This window comes from Carettochelys insculpta, chromosome 5 (genome assembly GCF_033958435.1).
Source record: "Carettochelys insculpta isolate YL-2023 chromosome 5, ASM3395843v1, whole genome shotgun sequence".
NCBI lineage: Eukaryota > Metazoa > Chordata > Testudines > Carettochelyidae > Carettochelys > Carettochelys insculpta.
In genome coordinates, this window is record NC_134141.1 from 48,703,151 (window position 1) to 48,722,241 (window position 19,091).

Consider the following 19,091-nt stretch of genomic DNA (forward strand, 5'->3'; position numbering starts at 1 on the left):
GGGTGCAGGCTCTAAGCTGCAAATGAGGGGCTGGCAGTGTGGGAGGGAGTGGGGATGGGGCTCCCATCCCTCCCAGCAGCACACACACCCAAGCCTCAGGCAGGAAGGACTTCACTCAGAGTTGCCTGTGGGGGCAGAGGGCTATGTGCCCTCTCTTGGCAGATGCATCAGTCAGCCTGCTGCTGGTGCTGCTGTCTGTAGCCAGGAAATGGCCATCATGACAGAACACACCAAGCGGAGCTGCTTGCTGCAGGAAGGACGGGGAGCAGGTCAGGCCTCTCAGGTCAGGCAGGTGGCAGGATACTCAGGGGAGATGCATGGGGATGTGGGGAGGGGGGCAGCAGGCAAGGCCAGAGGAGAGACCCAAGCTGACATTGGTGGAGCCAGGCTCCTATGCCTAGGCTCCAACATGGATGGTGCCTGGGAACTATGGACCATACAACTTGCTACCTGTGCCTCCTGCTACAGCAGAGAGGAAATAGGGTTTCACGTACTCTAAGATGCCATTTCCTTGATTTTCAAGTGCCCTGTTAAATATTTTTATGAAAACATGTTTACAGAAAGACGACAGGGTGGCTATCAGGAAACCACAGGCGTGTCCTGTCCTGTCCTGTTATTTTTGAGATAGGTAGAAAAATTAAGCTAAGTGACTAGATGTTTTCAGTGTAGTTGTAAACTCTGTTGGTCCTGTGATACTGGAGAGACAAGCTGGGTGACAGGCCCATATGCAGGGGCAGTGGGAGGGATGCATTTGCACCCCTGCCAAGAGTCACACCACCCCTTCACCACTCTGCCCAACCCTGATCTTTCCCCCTCCCTCACCAGCCTGGCAGGGATTACCTGGGGCAGTGGGTGGGTAGGTGGCAGTGGCAGGGGACAGCCACCCACTCTGCAGTGCTGCACTGCGCCCTCCTGGCCTGCGGAGCCCCCTGGGCAGCCCCAGGGCAGGGTGGTGAGTGCTGGGGAGCCTACAGGGAGGTGGGTGATGCCCTACCGCTGCCACCACCTGCCCGGCCTCTGCCCTAGCTAATCTCCTTCTCCCTGGGGCGGGTACCCTGGTCCACCTTTACAGCACAGCCCCCCTGCCCTCCCGCACAGGCCTAGGTGAGGCAGCACCTTTCCCTGGACCAGCCTGGGATGGTGACAAGGTCCCAGGTTACACCGAGTGCAGGGTCAGGTCTAGAGCAGGGTGCCCGTGCGGCTCCCCTCCCTGAGGTAAGGGGTCACTCAGGGGAGGGCTCAGACCAGCACTGCAGGGCCGCGTCTCCCCGCTCCACTGCCCGTCCCCGAAGCCCTGCAGTGCCAGCGCCAGCGCGCCGCCCTCCCCTGGGCCCCAGTCCCGTGGGACCGGCTGGCGGGCTCCGTCCTGGCCGCTCCCGCCGGGGCTTACTTGGCCTGGCCTGGCCGCAGGCGCCCCGGGAGCTCTGGGCGGGCGATGCGGAGCGGAGCGGAGCAAGCGCCAGGGGGCGCCTCCAGCCGGCTGCCTACGCTCTCCCGGGCGCCGCCGGGCGGCTCTGGCGGCGGTTTGAAAGTGCGGAGGAGGAGCGGGGCGGGCAGCGGCGGCGGCCCGGCCTCCTTTGTCCCCTCCCCACTCGCCGAGCCGGCAGCAGCGGGGGCAGCCACCGGGAGCGGAGCGGGCCGGCCTGGGGGGATCCGCTCGCTTCCCTTCCCGCCGCAGCCGCCATTTTCGCCTCCCCGGCAGGGCGGGAGCTGCTCCTGCCGCATCCAGCGCCCGGCGAGCGCCGGGGCAGCCGGGGAGGGCGGTGGGCGCGGCCGCCGCCCGCTCCATGTGATCGCCCGGACTCCGCAGCCTCCTGCACTGATCTCATCTCCATCCTCCCCTGGCTGCGGGCCCCGGCGGGAGGGAGCCAGACAAAGGAGCCGGCGCTGCTGCAGCAGGAGGTGAGTGACGGGGGCGGCAGGCGCCTCATTTTCGTGCTTCCCCCATTTCGCTCCAGCCCCGGCTTCATGTGCGCTGGGAGTGGCCTCTTCCCCCGCCTGGGAACAGCGACCCCCCGCCCCCCTCGCCCCCAAGGCCGCAGCAAAGCGGGGATGCAGGTCGCGGAGGGGGCAGAGCTGGGGCTTGGGGGAGCGCGGCTGCCATCCCCATCTGGGAGATGGGTGTGATCGCTCGCGCCGGGGGGCGGGGGGGAGCAGGCAGCAGTACCTGCGCGGACTCCGCTGGGCTCTGCAGCAGCTCCGTTTGCAGCCCTGGGAAAGTCGTCTGCTGTTCCGTCTGTTGTGACTTCCCTTCCCTTCCCTTCAAGCCAGAGCCGGGGAGAGGGGATCCCCCTGCCCCCCGCGCCGCAGGTAGGAGCACAAGCCTAGCGCAACTTGGCAGACGTTGGGGCGAGTGCCTTGCCCTGATCTTGGCAGCGGCGGGTCAAGGTTCACAATGGCATGGAGCAAAGGGTTTGGGGAAGGACGCCTGTCTCTCTGCTTCTGCGTCCAGTCGCTCTCCTGTCCCCCTTCACCTTCCACAACACCCTGGGTTTTTAATAAGCTCTAAACACGACAGATGGATATTAATACCCAAAAAAGGCTGTCTCTCCCCTCCAAGCTAAGCAGAACATTAACAGAAAGAGCCTAGCTGTGCAGGCACTCATTCTCATGCAGTTAAAGAGAGCAGGAGAGGAAACTCCAATTTAGAGGGCAAATATCTTATTTTTTTTTTGTCCTCCCCTTCCCCCTGCTTATCTGCAATGATTGTAAGGCCATGTTTGCTTCATTGCCACAATCTGGTAGGTTTCATTGTGAGTAAAAGGTTGCTGCTACAGCCTTTTAAAGAAGATGTTAGTTCTTTTTTTTTTTGCCTAAGTGGCAGGAAAGATAGTTTCCTACCCTGAAAAATTATTAAAAACTATTGTGCCTATGAGAAGAGAGCATTGAAGGGCACAGGTGATGCCTTTAACAGGTTTTCAAGTGCTTCTTGAGCTGAAGGACAAAAGGCTTCTTTTTTGCTTTTCATTCTTGGTAGGGAGGGTGTGGTAATGGCACTGTAATGCAGCATTGGTAAATGAACGGTAGCAGGGCACTATTCCCTGCATGTGTGTGGAAAAATGTTATTGGGTGCTATGGGGGTGTTTATGGGTTCATGGTTGTGACCACTTTTATTAAGTTATACAAATCTGAGTAAAACGCAAAACTTCATTCTAGGGATGTTTCCTGACGCTATCCATAAGTTGTATGTATAAAATCATTGGTGAGTTAGATCCCAGCACATTAGAACTCTAAGGTAGTGTTGCATATCGGAATTTATCTGTCTTCTTCAAATTTAAACCTGTTAATTTAAAAATTCAGTGTTCCTCGTACAAGACATCTATAAAGTCAGCAAATAAGCAGTGAATTCCAGATACATTTTTAAGTATTGAAGTTTATTTGGTATGACTAATCTTGTATGAACTTTGGCATAACTATTGCTTTTCACAGATAGAAAAATACAAAAATATAACATTCTGGGGAGAGATTTGTAACTTTGACACCTAGTATGAAAGAAGTGACGTGCACATACTCGTTTTGAACCAGAGGCTGACTGCTCTTTGGGTGACTTGGGGTAAATATTAAAGAAATATGTTTATTTTTATGTTTGGTGAGCCACAAGATCTTCTAGAGGCAACTAAAACAACAATAACCCCACAATCAGTGTTGCGATGACAGTTAAGTATTATTTTGCTCAAAATAAAATTTAAAGCAATTTTTGAGTGCTGTCTGAGTTTTATTACTTTGTCATGGCTAAATTGTTAACTTGATTTAGCACATTAAAGAGCTAACTTTCTGTGATTAAACACAACTTACGTAATATTATTTTAAGCCCACCATTTGCTTTCTGAATCCAAACTCAAAAGGCCAAATTCTGTTCTGTTTCTGGATATAACTTGAGTCATTCCAAAGATTGTAATGGTATTATGTTGGATTTACACTGGTGCAGATGAGATTAGAATTTTGTCCAATGATTGTCTTGTCTTTCTAATTTATAATTACCACTTCCTTGCTCACACCTATGTTAATCTAAGTAGGGAAGAGATGATAGATGGTGAAATTCTCTTGGAGAACATTTTATAGTGTAAAATATCTTTGCAGGTTTCATAATAGTAAAAAAATTGTTGGGAATAAGTAAGTCATTTTGGAAGTGATGCTTGCATTGGCAATATACGTGTGCACACTTAGTCTGCTCCTGATCTCTTTCAGTTTCTACTGTCATTTCCTTTTTTGCCAAAAAAGGTGATGTTAAAAATTAAATGTTGTAGAGTGATAAGTCAAGCCCTGAGCGTGCAGATACTTATGTAAGTGAATAGTCTCACTGAACTCATTGCTTACATCAAAGGGATTGTTCACTTTGCATAAAGTTGAGCATGTGTGTAAGTATTGGCAGGACTGCGGTTTAAACAATCTGTAATTTTTCTTTTGGGTGCAGTGAGAAATTTAGAAGCAAAATTTATATATTTTTATAATTAGGATGACTTTATTAGTGGTTAGTGCATTTTTTTCATAGAAGAGTAGAATCCCTATTTGTATTTGTCTAGTAACAAAGAGGAAGCCATGCTAGTCTATACACTATCAAAACAAAAAGCAGCCAAGTAGCACTTTAAAGACTAGCAAAATGGTTTACTAGGTGAGCTTTCGTGGGACAGACCCACTTCTTCAGACTGCTACTTGACTGCTTTTTGTTTTGATTGTATTTGTCTAGTGTTTGTTTCTGAGAAGTAGTGGAGTCTTGACAGAAACAAAGAGAGAACCCCATGACATTGTTCATACCAAAGGTCTATAAATGATGAATTATAAAATTAGCCTTTGCACTTATTTTTATAACTTGTTATTGCAAAGATTGGGTGACGAACAGAGAAAGTTGTAGGGTTACTATGTGTAATTTTGTTGGTCCATGCCTGAACCTCCAACAGCTTTATGCTATCGCAGTAGAGAGATGGGAAACTCTCAGTTCTAAACTCTGTCAATTTTCATGTTACATAAAAAGAAAAACAACTTGTCTTGAAGCAAGTCATTAATTTTGACCCCACATGCTTGTCAGAATTCTACAGTAGCTGGCATGGTAATAATTTGAGCAAAGCGAGCAAAGGATATGGCTTGTCATGATAGAAACAGACAGCAGGAGCCTTTACAACATCTTTTCTTGGTTCTTGTTGTCCAAAAACATAAGTTGATTGATTGATTTTGATTTTAGCAGGGAAAAAGAGATAAAAATAGTACAAAGCAGAAAACTGCAGCAGAGTTGCCTCAAGTGACTTTGAGGGAAGAGCAGTATTTTCTGGTGGGATTTTTTTTTTTCTACTTTTAGGACAGGCATGAGTAATGTAGTAGTGATGAGAAATGTAACATTGAGACTTCCCAGTAAGAAATGTTTAGCATGTTTTTAAAGCTAGAACTGTATTAGGTGCTAATATGATTAAGTCTTTAGTAGGGAAAACTAGATTGTGATGAAAAAAATATTAACCACTTGTAACTGAAAATGTTTGCGCACTAGGGTGAGGTTAGGATCAGTGTGATGCCAGGAACGTGACTGACTTAGAATTCTATGTATGCTTCCATTGTCTATAGCTTTTGGCTGGTTGACAAATATTTTTTCCAGTTTGTTTCGTTTTTGTGTTTACTTGAATTCCAAGACAAATATAAATCAGCTTTAGGTTTCTCCTGGTAATTCATAATCAATAATATAGCTTCTATTCTATTCTCTAATGCAATATTTTCCCCTGGAAGAACAAATTTAAGAACTTTTTCCTTTTAATACAAGATTTACGTTGGCATTATGACATCAGTTTGGTTCGTTAGGGTTGATTTATTAAATCACATCTGCAAATGAGGCATGAAGTTAAGTTAATAGATGTGCATCAACCAACCATATTTAATACCAAGTTTTGAAGAGTTATCACTGACATAAAACTGCTCCCTGAAAGTATCTGTAATTGCTTGGTATTCCATGCTAATCTGTTTTTTGAGCCTTTGAACTTCATTTTGCATGAATTAGAGCCATCATAGTGTGGCTTGTGTTATGCAAACTTACCCACACAGCTCTGACAAATGTCTGTCAGAGTTGTCTCCTGAGCAGGTGCCCCATCATGATTTTTGTAGGAGTTAGTTTGTATGTACAAATATTTCCCTGAACTCCAGTTGATACTGTGCAGCTCATATTATGTATTACTCAAAGTGGGCTGAATTTGGGGGGTCTCCTATTTATCTTCAGCTGAACCTTTTGACCACATCACAAAATTAAGCATGTAACTTAGAACTTCTCATCATACTTGACATCTCAAATCCAGGAATCCAATAGCATTTTAGGATTGCAGTTCAGTGGCCTGTGGAGAATGTTAGTATAATACATGCTTACACAAGGTCTGGTTCAAACTAGTATTACTGACTCTTTTCTTACATATGGACACACCTGGATGGCATGGTTAGCTACTGATCCGTGGTCACATTCTTAGGTCTGCATATCTATTGGTCTCTAAACATTTTTGGTATTGGTCAGGCAATCAGAAATTATGGGGAAGAGGACCATGTGTAGGACAGCTTGGCCTCTTTCCCAGGGTTTACTGGAGCTTCATCTCTTCACATCCATATAAAATATTTGTGGAAACTTCTGATTTGGTAACTTTTCATGACTCTCCCATTTCTATTGGTTCTTTTCATGTTGGTCTGTGTTTTCTGCTGTTAATAAAATAAGTGTTTTAATTCAAAACAATTAAGTTAGTTTAAGGGGTGTGAGTGATGTGATAATTTTAAGGTTGCATTGATACTTTCTAAATGAAGGTTTCTCTGAGTTCATGTTCACCAACTTAGTGGGCATTGTAGAAACTTGGTGCTGCCTTTCTTCCTAAGTATTCTGATTACCTGTGCTTTAGTACAAGGTGTCTCGTTTAAACCAAAATGCTTGTGCCCCACAGTTCTAAGACTTGTTTGGAAGAGCCAATATGAGCCCTTCTCTGTTAGGTCAGTCCTCTTAATATCATAGCCATCTCGCTCCGTAACAGTCTCTGAAATGTCCTGAGGCTTATGCTAGCAGCATAGTGTACATAACGCATATATGCTATCTTAAACAATGCTAGAGACAAGGTCCCCCCCTCCCAGCCCTTTGTAAGTACTGGATTGGTCTGCAAAATCCAATTGTGGTCAGGTTTCTTAAGTAAACACATGTCAATTGTGATTCAGAGCAAGACAGAATTCCACCCCCCACCTACTTCTCCCTAAACACTCTATTCTTTGAGGATGTAAAAAGCTTCCTGCTAAAATTCTGTTTTAAGAAACCAGTATTGGTGCAAAAGGATGTCTGTAGTCATTTTTGTCATGCTAGCAGATCATCAGGGAGGCTGCGTCAACACTACAAGATAAAATCAAATTTAGTTAGCTCTAACTGACCATGTGACTGTCTTCACTGTAAAGACCATTAGCTCGATTGTTGGATGCACTGATCTCGAGATTACAGAATCACAGTTACCTGATGGGTATAGCGTCAACCTCGAATTCAGAAGTTTGATTAAATGCAAGTGTGGTAGTGCCAGGTCTTAACAGCTAACTTATTAGCCTTCAGAGATGTCCCATACGTAACCCATAATGCCCCTCACTGCTCCACTCTGGCCGCTGCTCACCGGTAACTGGAAGAGCCTGAATTTCCAAGCAGGAGCAGTGAGCCTTTAGCTGTGGGATCATGTTAGCATGAATGCCTGAGAAATGGCTTCTTTCTTTCTATGCTGTTAGTGGTGTGAGTGCATCTACCCATTCAGGTAGCCCCTGCAGGGAGTTCATGGCTCTGTCTGTACAGTTGTTACTTTTTTCTGCGCCGTCTGGCAGCACCCCCTGTCCCCCCCATACTACGTGTCAACAAGGCTGAAACTTCTTCTCAATGATTTACATTTGTGTGCAAACCCCCTTCCCTCCCCGACATGGGTCTTTCCCACGCTCAGCCACATCACGTGGGTAGTCCTAGATCCCACCCAATAAAAGGATGTTAATAAAAAAAAAAGCCTGCTGTTCAGTGCTGACAATGCTGCCAGTCATATGGGAAAGAGAGGGCTTTGCTGCCGCTGTGGGGAAGTCTCCCCCGGCAGTTAAGATAAGGGGGGCTTTGCTGCCACCATGGAGAAGTCTCCCCGGCAGCTAAGGTACTGGTGGCTTTGCTGCTGCCAGGGAAGGAACAGCTCAACTGGTCATCCACTGCTGGTTCCCGCCCTCCCCCGCCCCCAGCTTTGGCCCATACCTGAGCTTGCTGCTGCCATCAGGGAAATGTGTCCCTCAGTGGCTCAAGGGCTTGCTGCTACTGGGGGAGGACCATTTCAGCTGGTCATCCAGTGACACCCCCTTGGCCCATACCTGGGCTTACTATCTCCAGGGGGAAACCAACGATTCTTTTTGTCCTGCACAGTCTGGGACCCCACATTAAGACTCTCCCCAAACACCAATATAGTGTATGAGGAAACCAAAAATTCTTTCTTCCTCCATTCTTCTCAATGTAAGAAACATTCCAGGCCCCTGCATTATTTTCGGGGATCACGTTTCGGCAATAATGGGAGGTGAGAACCAAGTGGATGGCCAGTTGAGAACATAGTAGTTGCACGGGAGCCATATAGTGCACTGGAAAGCTAAGAACCCTTTCCATTAACAACATAATGTGTGGGGAAACCAAAAATTCTTTCTTTCTTCCTACATTCTTCCCCCTGATTATTTTTAGGAATCACATTTTGGCAGTGATGGACGGTGGGATGGATGGCCAGTTGAGAATACGGTCACTGCACTCATGTTGGCAATGTAATGTGTGGGAAAACCAACAATTCTTTCTTCTGATTTTGAGTGTTTTCTACAGTATTTCCAGGGATCAACGTATCTTCAGGGATTGGGAGGGGAATGATGAAAATGCAATGTGGGAAGGTGATGTCAAGACCAGCGAGCGTGTCCAGAATGCTTCGGGAATGAGGGAACTGTGGGGTAGCTTCCCACAATGCACTATTGCAACAGTTGGTGTTAGCCAATGTGTGTGTGTGGTAGTAATGACTCGACTTTGTGGGGAGCACAGTGTGAAGTGAGGATGGTCAAAATCGAACTTCTAAATTTTTTAAGAATTAGAAAAGCGATTTAAGTAAATTTGAATTTATCTCGTAGTGTAGATGCAGCCTCGATCTTCAAGCGGCAATGCTTACTGCTAAAGCTCTTTATTCTGAGCTTGATCTCCGAGCAGAAGGATGTCAAACTGAATATTCTATGTCTCAGGTCAGCCTCCACCTTCATATCTAATAGGTTAATTTTCATCTGACTGACGCCCTATTCAAGAGTTGGTGCACCTAAAAGCATATAGAAGTGTAACCTACTAGGTGGCACGGGGTCTCTTAAAGTCACCTATAGACTATTTTAGGGGTTAGAAGTTCTAGCATAAAAGTTCAACGTAGCACCTTATCTTGGAAAACTTCATCTCTGAAAAGTGCACAATTCTTTTGCTTCTGCATGTTAATCTGACAAAATTATATACTGATTTATATTCTTAATAACAACCACATGCAGATTATTCCACAGTACAAAAAGCAAGCACAACTCTGAGACCAAAATTGATTAGTTCTTTTTGGGGAAACAGTAATACATAGTTATTGGTAGAGGATAGCTCAGTGGTTTTAGCACTGGCCTGTGTAACTCAGGGTTGTGAGTTCAATCCTTGAGGAGGCCATTTAGAGGTCTGGGGTAAATATATTAAAAAAAAAAAAAAAAATTGTCAGGGATGGTGATGGATCCTGCTGTGAGTGCAGTGGACTGGAATCGATGACTTCTCAAGGTCCCTTCCAGTTCTATGAGATAGGTATATCTCCATGTATATAGTGAAATACCTTCTCTTTATGTTAAAAATTAGAAGAGCCAAAATTATATGAGAATGATATTACATTTTCATCTTTTGAGTCTTCATGAGTGTCAGACATGGTTTTATAGTACAGGCTGGTTGCTTATAAACTAAGAGGGCACTCCCAAACCTTTAGGACACTTTGCTAGTCATCTCATTAAAATATATTCAGGCACCATGGCAACAGCTGGAGTTGGATTCTCAGAGGTTAAAGCACAACAATTAATGCACTGAATGATCTAGTGCCCTAATTGTTAGTTAAATTAGTCTATTGCTAGTTTTTACACGTGTCCGTTGTGATTTTAACCAAGCTGGTATTCTCCTTCTGCACGCCCCAAATATGCACTTTGTTCTTTGAGGCTGTAAAAACCTGCCTGCTGTTAATGATTTTCTACAGTGGTTCTGACAATGGGTCTGTGGGGGTGATTTTTTTAATCACAGCAGAGTAAAACACTGGTCTTCAAGCAGCGATGCTTATGACTAGTTGTGAGCCAGTCTCAAAGTTTTGGGTATTTTTGACCTGCTAAAAGCACATCTGCATCATGCACAACCGCTTGGTCTCTTTCTTCCTTGGGTGATTAGTGAGGGCTTTAAGCAGGGGGAGAGATTGAGGAAACAAGGACCTTGGCTGCAAAATGGAAGCAGAATAGGCATAATCTCCCACCATATTAATGGAAGCTAATGTTGGATGAGTCCGTCTTCACTTTGTTCTGTGTTACTGTTTTAACATTCCTTGCAACTGTTATAACTGCTGGAGAGTAAGGACTAGTAAATTTGGAGAGTGTCCCATGAGAGGACTTTTTGTGATGGTGGGAGGAGGCTTGCCCTATATGTGCTGTTAGCATTGCGGTTGATGTTCTAACAGGAGTTAGAAGTATTCAGTTAATTAGCCCACCCTTCAGCAAGACACAATTAAATGAGCGCTGACATACAATAAAGTTTATCCAGTATCTTCCTCTGTGCACTGGACAGTGTAACAGAGGTGTTAAGGTATGCACAAGGAACCAGCTACATGTTTCCCCCTGGTAGGATTAGTGCCATAATTAGTGATTTCTCTTTGGAAAAGATTATCCCAATATGTGAACTTCCTTTTATTATTCCATATTGTTTTATTGGTAACAGAATTCCCAGTCCATATCCCAAACCTTCCTTGCACTTGCTGATCAATAATTCATATATATTTCTCTTTGGCATTTTGAGTCTGATACGTTCCCAAGGACCCTAAATGCTGTAAAATGCTGCCAGAAGAAGGCAAGTTGAAGTCACCCCAGTTGATGGAGGTAGTTAAGTAGAGTGGTACAGTACTATTGCTCTGCTTGGATTCAAATTTAAAATACAGGCATACTAACATAATTTAATTTTTTTAAAAATTAGGGAACCGGAAAGCAGATGTGAGAATTGAAAGCCCACGGAACACACTGCGAAAGAAAGCTTTTGGTGTAGAGCTTAGTATACCTTTAATATGGACTTTAAACATTCTTTGTAATATTCAAAATACTCTATTTTAGATGATTTGCTTGTATCAAAGGTGACCAATGTCTGGCCCACAGCAATGACTTTCTTGTAATACTGAAATGTAGACTGTGGAGACTATGGGCAGGTTTACAGTAAAATAATAAGTTGATTTCAGATACTCAGTTCTAGCTATGGTACGCTGACCATCCATCCCATTTTTACCAAGGCAGTCCCTTATTTAAGCTGTCTCACAGACATCCTGATTATTTTTTTTAAATTGAGCATATTGTTCCATATTTTGTGGGGCTCCTTTTTCCTGGCATCTGGTGTCCTGGTGTGACAGTCTCCACTGCTGGGGAGCTCTGCTGCAGGGCAGCTACATAGTTTCCCAGTGTCCTGCGCCCTGGGGCAGCAGCCTCCGCTAGCAGGGAGCAACTCTGTGGGGCAACTCCTCTGTTCCCCAACACAGCAGCCTCTGCTGCCAGGAACCGTTGTAACTGGATGGCTGCCACATTCTCTAGTCCCCCCTGCTGGGAGTGTGTACAGGCCACTTCCACAGTGCCTTACCCATGGGCAGCAGCCCCTATCACCAGGAGCCCTGACATGGGACAGCAGATCCCATATCCCCTGAGGCTGGTGTCCCATATTTGCCATAGGGCATTGTGTTTGGAACTAGAATTAATATATCTGAAATTGACTTCCCTGACTGTCTTAACTAGGGAAGGTCGATGGGAGCAATAGTGAGGAGTACAGGGGTTGACTGCTGACCCCACTGATCGATTTTTTTTGCGTGTCTCTACCAGACGCACAAAATTGAACTTGGGAAGCTTGACCTGTATAGTACAGACATACCCAACACGTCTCATCATCCAGGGTATAGTCTTCACTAAAATATCTTCCTGCTGCAGCCTGCCCTAGCAATTGATATTAGTTGTTTGGGCTACTGGCAAGATGCCAGTGCTGTCCCTGTTTGGGCAAGTATGCTCTCCCACTCCTTATGAGTTAAGTTGTATCTAAGTTGAAATGGCAATAAATAATAACTGTTTGCTCAGACTCATTTTGTACAGTTGTGTTCCTGCACTGTAGAATTGCTGTTGGGAAAATACTGGTTCATTCTCATGGTAATAGTTGGAAAAAAACCTTCATATGTGCAGTTTGAGTTGAGGCTCATCTTAAGATGAACCTAGTAAAAATTGCATCTAAAGATTTGTCTTCCCAGCCAAGTACTTTAAAAGTAGTAGTTTAACAAGCAAGTAGGCATAAAATATCTAATTATCTGCAACTGTGAAGATCAGAACAAAGAACCATTTGTTCCATGAGTGTCTAAAATAGGGTCCAAAGACAGAAAGCAATTTGTGTATTGAGTAACTGCTTAGTACACATGGCACCTTCATTTGCTAAGCAATTCAGTGTTTCATATTTTTTTTAACTAGGCATAGCTTGGAGAGATATTTACATTTCTGAAATTGTTCTCAGCTTGCATTTGCTTTGAACTTTCTAGAAAGCAAACAACATATTCATAACAACTGAAATTTGTAAACTCCACAAGCCCTTAACAAAGCAGAAAATGTGGTGTCACAAAATCTTAATTTTCCACTTTCAAAAGTAAGCGTGTTGTACTGTATTTTTGAGTGACATGAGCAATTTCTGACAGAGATAGCTTTTGCAATCTGAGAAACTATTAGAACCCTCTCTATTTAAATTTATAGGTTTGGCTTTTTGTGCACATTGTTTCATCAGACTTTCCTTTCTCTTTTGCTTCTCTTTGAGGTTTGAAGTCTTTTTTCTGGTAAGCACTGCCCCACTTTTTTGATGCCAAGTTTTGGGGCAGATTAAATATTGCACACTGGCAGCAACACTTAAGTCAAATGGAACTAACTTCCTTGTCAAAACCTTTTGGGTTGTTAAACATTGAATTGTTCCACGTGGGACACTTTATTATTTCTAGGGGTTATTGTTTCTCCCAGTTTATGTCCAATACCTTTTGCTAGTTGATAACGTTCTCTCTCTTGTACTCTCCCTGTTGTTTGGCATTGTGTGATACAGCTATTCTCAATCAGGCACCGCTTGCTGAAGGAATGGCTCCTTCTTTTTTACATGTAGTGCAAATAGACCTTTTTCATACAACTTTACACGTGACTTCTGTTTCTCAACTAGCATAGACCATTGCTCTCAATTGTGGGGAGGGGGGACTCTTAAAGAGCTGTATGGTGGTAACTCCAATGAGGTAATAGCTTTTTGTTATTTAGCTATCTGTTAGGTGTAGTATGTCGAATTGCTCTTCAAATGTTGTGCTGCTCTCACTTCTTCACAAAAGTATTTTATATCCCACAAGGCATTACAAGTGTGACAGAAAATCAGTGGTTTGGGTGGTTAGTTTGCAGATTTACAGATTTAATTTACTTGAGTACTTCAACACTGGAAACAGATTGCGTGTTCCAAAATGGATGTAAAGCCTCCAGTGTTTGCCTTCTACTGTTGTTTTTCGTAGCAGTTCATTTGAGGTAATTTTGAGGGCAACAGACCAAAATGTAGATTCAAGTACTGTACATATTTGCTGAAATTACCTATAACTAGGTGTTTTTAAATAACCATATTTACCTCTGATATTTCTTGCAGATACTTGTATCATCTCAAGTCTGCACTGATGTGTGTATACACAGTGTCTTGAAATCAATATTTTCCATTACCAGTACAGAAAATGACATTTATGTTTCTGCTTCCAATAAGACACTATAAACATTGAAGAGGCCTGAGAGGTGGTAGAAGAGGCTGGAGGTCAGTAACTCTAGTTGCTGTTTTAAATGTTATTTTTTAATTAAATTTTAACACAAGTGTTTCAGTGATATATTCTTTTGAATCTATATATGGCATGGATTTTTTCAGTAGTGTGAGAAGGGCCTGCTATGTTTCATCAGGTTCCTTTATTTCAATATGAAAATGATGGACTTACTCTGCTTTCAAAGATAAAAGTCAGTTGCTCTTGGTTTTATTGATGTAGTTGTCATTTGTTTTACTGGAAAGGAAGCTCAGAAGTAATACAGCTATCTTGCAGTAGGGAAAGCTTTGTAGTGCTTTTAGGGCAAATTAGTAGATTAAGGTCTGCAATGAGGTGGTTTTGGAGGAGCTGTACATAGTATTGCTGCTTAATTTTATTGGCTGCAGGGTGGGCTCACTATTTGCAGGTTCCCAGTTATGCCTGTGGCCCTGGCCAAGGATGCAAAGAAATTAGGGCTGTGGGAAAACTCTGTATCCCTCCTACCTACTCTCATGGACATGCCAACACAATCTTGTCTTAGTAGCTAAGATTTCAATGCAAATTTTTTTTTTCCTATGGTCCTTACCAGCAATCCCAACTGATTTAAATGGGACTACTCACGTGCTTACATGCATGTGGTGAAATCCTAGCCACACTGAAGTTAATGGCAAATTCAGATTAACCTCAGTGAAACCCAGATTTCAGCCCCTATTCTAACTTCACTGAGACTGTGCGCATGCATAAAGTTAAACACATGTAAATGTTTGCAAGATCAGGATCTTATTTGATGCAATATTGTTAGTACAGACAGATAAGAGAAATTGTGGCATATCTTACACCAGCAGATTAATGGCTGGGGTAAGTGGATTTCTAGGTTATTTTTCTTCCCCCAGTTCTGCTTTTTGTCATGGGCTGGAATGGTGGTTTCAGTAAGGTATGGGAAAATTCATTTGCATGCCTTTTAGTCCAAAATTGTATGTTGCACTTGACATGACCTTACATATATGATGCATGCAAAGTCATGTTCTGCAGCCCTCAGTAGTGGCCAGACAGAATTGTCCTGCAAGTCAGATCAGGCCTTTGGGCCACCAGTCAGACGATGCATGACTAGTCACGGCCTGCATACGTAGCTGGCATGCCACTGGCTTGTAATTTGTCTTTATTTCTAGCAAAGTACAAAATGCAGAGGAGGAATCCTCCCTGTTCTATGGAACCAGACAGACGACTTACAGTTCAAAGAAATGTATGCACCTGGTTAGCTACTTTGCCAATAAAGCAGCATATTCAGATGATGATATACCTTTGTTGTTTCCCTGTTGTTTTGTGATTGAGCAAAGTAATATTTGTAAGTTCCAGTAATTGTCTTCAATTTATTTTGCTTATAGCATTTTCTGAAGCAAACAAGTCTTACAAATTTGTGGAAGAAAATGCATGTAGCCAGTTGTTCAAGATCTGTCACTTATAATAAAATAATAGGGGTGATTGTTACACTTGTAAGAATCACAGAATAATTTGCATGCCTTTCTTCATGCCAGATTTTATCTATTTGGATTTTTAAAATAATTTTCCCCTGTAACTGTAAAGGCAGCATAGAGATGGTTTATGCCCAGGTAGGTCAAATTTAAAAGATATATTTTAACCCCTCCTAAGAAAATATTTATCAAATGTTTGTGGCTCACACTGGGTCTTTAAACGTAAGTTAATTTGTATTTACATCTAAGTCAAAAATACTAAGCACATTTTAGATACCATCACCATGGTAATGTTTGTGTGGGAGGAAGGGTAATGTCAGAGACTGAGTTTAGTATACTGTGTATTCATTGCCACTAAAAGCTGTCAGTTCTTTGACCTATGTGGCTCTTTGGGCTTAATTAATAATATGCAGCCAATGCTGCTAAAGGCCTTAAAAACAAACCTCTCTGTGTGTGATTTATAGTGACCTGGCAGCTAATCCACTCACTAAATCAAAGATAAGAGTATTGGTTGGCTTTTCTCCTTATTTAGACAATGGCATACCAAAACTGCGTGAGAGGGGTAAACAAAAGTCTTCTGTTTGCTGATGCTCCAAGAAAATTTAGAGAGGTCTAAGACGCCTTGACATAGGAAAAAATAAGTCTTTAAAATTGAAGCTGAATATTAGGATGCAGTTGTAGAAGCAGCTACTACAAATCATTTGAAATCCTGCCAGGTCACACCCTGAAATATTTTGGATGGTTTCTTCATAGGTATGTTGGGAAACTGTACACACATCATCGTTGCATTGCATATGGAATGAGTCCTGAATCACGATGGCCATGCTATCTCCCCTCTTCCACACACCATTTTTGTTCTCCAATTTGTAGCAATAGTGAATGTCCTCTGTTACTGACATGAGGTTGTCTATATTAGTACTCAACTAGTGTGAAGAGTTAAGTGGTGGTGAGGGGGGATGGTACCTGGAGAACCTTGCTGTTTGAACCAAGTAGAAAATATTCTCTTCATTTAGTAAAGGCTATGTATCAGTGAAAGCAGAATGTATGCTATGTTTTCAATAATAAAACCAGATATCCTAATCTGGATCTAAGAAATAAAATTGCAGTTTAATATTAGTAGTAACTTATCTTTCGCTCGAGGTTGGATGAGCCTTTTCTACTGATTCAAATCCAGGTTGTATTTTAGTGATTTATATATTGGGTGGCCTGCAAGAATGAGTAGGAGGTCCCATTTCATTTCTTATTTGACAGATCACCACATTATAAAGCCACCGATATACTGAATTTTTGTAGCCAGTCTCAGCAAAGGGGCAAGAACAAACTGGGTGGTGGATCCCCTTAGAAAGGGTCCTTGTGTGTACGAGTTCAAAGCACATTGGTGGGGCCGTGCAGAAGAGTTTCCACTGCGGGGTGACTTTTTTATTTGTTAAATCTCTGTCTTAGCACTTGAGGTTCTGAATCTGGCATCTTTCAGACTGGCACATCAAATTTTCTGGAAGTTTTTATCAGCTGTGGAACCATTTTGAGCAATGGTATGTGTAAAACTCACTAGGTGCATTTTTTTTGTGGAGTGCACAGGCCCGTGGTAGCCAACATATTCTAGCCACATGTGGGCAGTTTGGCTGGTTGAGTGTGGCTAGTTAAGTTATCTTGAACAACAAATGTATTTACAGTATAATGTGACTAGTGCACGATAGCAGTAACCACTGTAGTGGCTACTGCTTCAGAACTGGTTGGACACCACGGGCACAGGTGATACTTTTGTTATAGTTGCTTGCACTGCATCAAATATTTTTCCTTCATTGAAAAAACCATGGATTTCATTTGTTCCTTAGAGTTAATATGCCATCCATGAGAGTAAATTTGAAAAGTGATGGCTATGAAAGGCATTATCTCATGAAAAGAGGTGGCAGTTCTTGGAAGCGGTAAATCTATTCAAGCAATAGCACAATTTTTTAGCTACTGATTCATTAGAAACTGCATCAAACACACTTGTTGAGAGATGAGACTGGTTAGTTATCCCATATTAAATGTATCCTATTGCTGTTTTTTTGTTAAAGGACACAGCTCTGTTATCTTGCTTGAAGTATTTATCTGTTTTTAAAACTGTGTAGCACCTCCCTCATGTTGTGATTCCTGCCAGTTCTATTATGAACAAGTTCTATATTAGAATGGCCACTCTATTTTCCAGTGAGATCACCCTACATGAACTTACAACCAAAAGACCAGTCTGTTGGGCATCTGTGTGATTTGAATTGGACATTCTGAGATTATTTGAACTACATCTTAATACTTAGTTTTAATTTATTTTAGTTAGGTCAGGTAGGAATGAACATTAATGAATTAATGTACACTTTGCCCTAATCTAATCTGATTGTTTTTACCACTTCCGAGTAAAGCTGCTACATTTGAAAACAGGTTTCCTTCCAAATGAGCAATAAAGTTCTGAGAGGATCCTTCTGAATAGAAAACAAATAAACAAACTCTTGAAAATGCTATATGTTATTTCACCAAAGGGCGTGGAAGAGGGGAAGCATGAAAAGTTGACAGTAAAGAGTTTTTTTCACTCTTTAGGCACAACATGATGACATGGGCCCTGTAGCACGGATGTAAGATTTAAAAACTGCTTAAAACTGCTGCAGTATCTTTTCACAGTGGAGTGAGCTAAGGATGGACTGGCAACCATCATTTTGTTTCCTTTTCTGTCGTTTTATTTCCTTTTTTGTCATTTAAGGTCACTGTACAACTAGTGTAGTACAAATACTGGACTTCTGCAATATAAACACTGTGCCAGATACATTCAGATTTGAAATGGAGTTGGGTAAAAGTAAACTTCAGGCGTGACCTGGCCGAAATTTTGAGACCCAGTTCTGTCCAATGTCACTTGCTAGGGATGATTGTGCCATGTAGTCTGTTAATTCTGTGTATAGGCAGACATAAGTGCTGACAGCGATCGAAACATAAAAATGGATCAGGGTGAGTGTACTTGAAATGGGAAAATAAAATACTGTTTTAAGGCAGACAACGATTGAGAATACTCAGGTCTTATTTGTTTGATTTTGTGGTTTCACAATCTTGAGTGTGTGGTTTTTCTCTAAATGGTAAATTCTGTAATGTCAGAATTTACAGCTTAATGTCAAGACTATCTGAATTTTGATGGTTTTTAATGGGAGAATTACAACTTCTCAGGCCTAATCTGTTGTATGAGCTTCAGTCTCTTGCTGAGAAGTACAATGCGATATTTAAGCCCTCTGAAAAGAATACCTCCCTCCTCACACATGAAGATACTGGTATAAGGCTCTTTAATACATTAATTTATTACATATTTCTGTTACTCTTTGTACCTTTTTACTTCCAAATGCCTACAGTTTTGCCTAATAACTTTCAGTGGTGCTGACATCCACTCTGGCTGTATTAAAGGAAACAATACGTTGCTTTAAGCTTCTTAAAGTCATCATAAAAGAGCTTACTTGGGGCCTGATACAACCACCATTGAGAGGTTTTGCCATTAACTTCAGTGAGAATCAGACTGGGATGTTTATGCATTGAGAACTGCCATTATTCAGCAGAGGCATAT

The 19,091-nt window shown here is 42.6% G+C and overlaps 1 protein-coding gene across 3 annotated transcripts in view; it reads left to right on the top strand.

Annotated features, from left to right (window-relative positions):
• The first annotated feature begins 1,585 nt into the window (after positions 1 to 1,585).
• Positions 1,586 to 19,091, top strand: part of CDC42SE2 (CDC42 small effector 2) — a 114,967-nt gene continuing 97,461 nt past the window's right edge. The window contains exons 1-2 of one of the 3 annotated variants that reach the window (XM_074994151.1): positions 1,586 to 1,902; positions 13,904 to 14,062. The gene's annotated coding sequence lies outside the window, so the exon portion shown is untranslated. Of the gene's footprint in view, positions 1,903 to 2,223; positions 2,311 to 13,903; positions 14,063 to 19,091 lie in introns of those variants that run through there. The other 2 variants (XM_074994152.1, XM_074994153.1) reach the window with 2 other exon arrangements.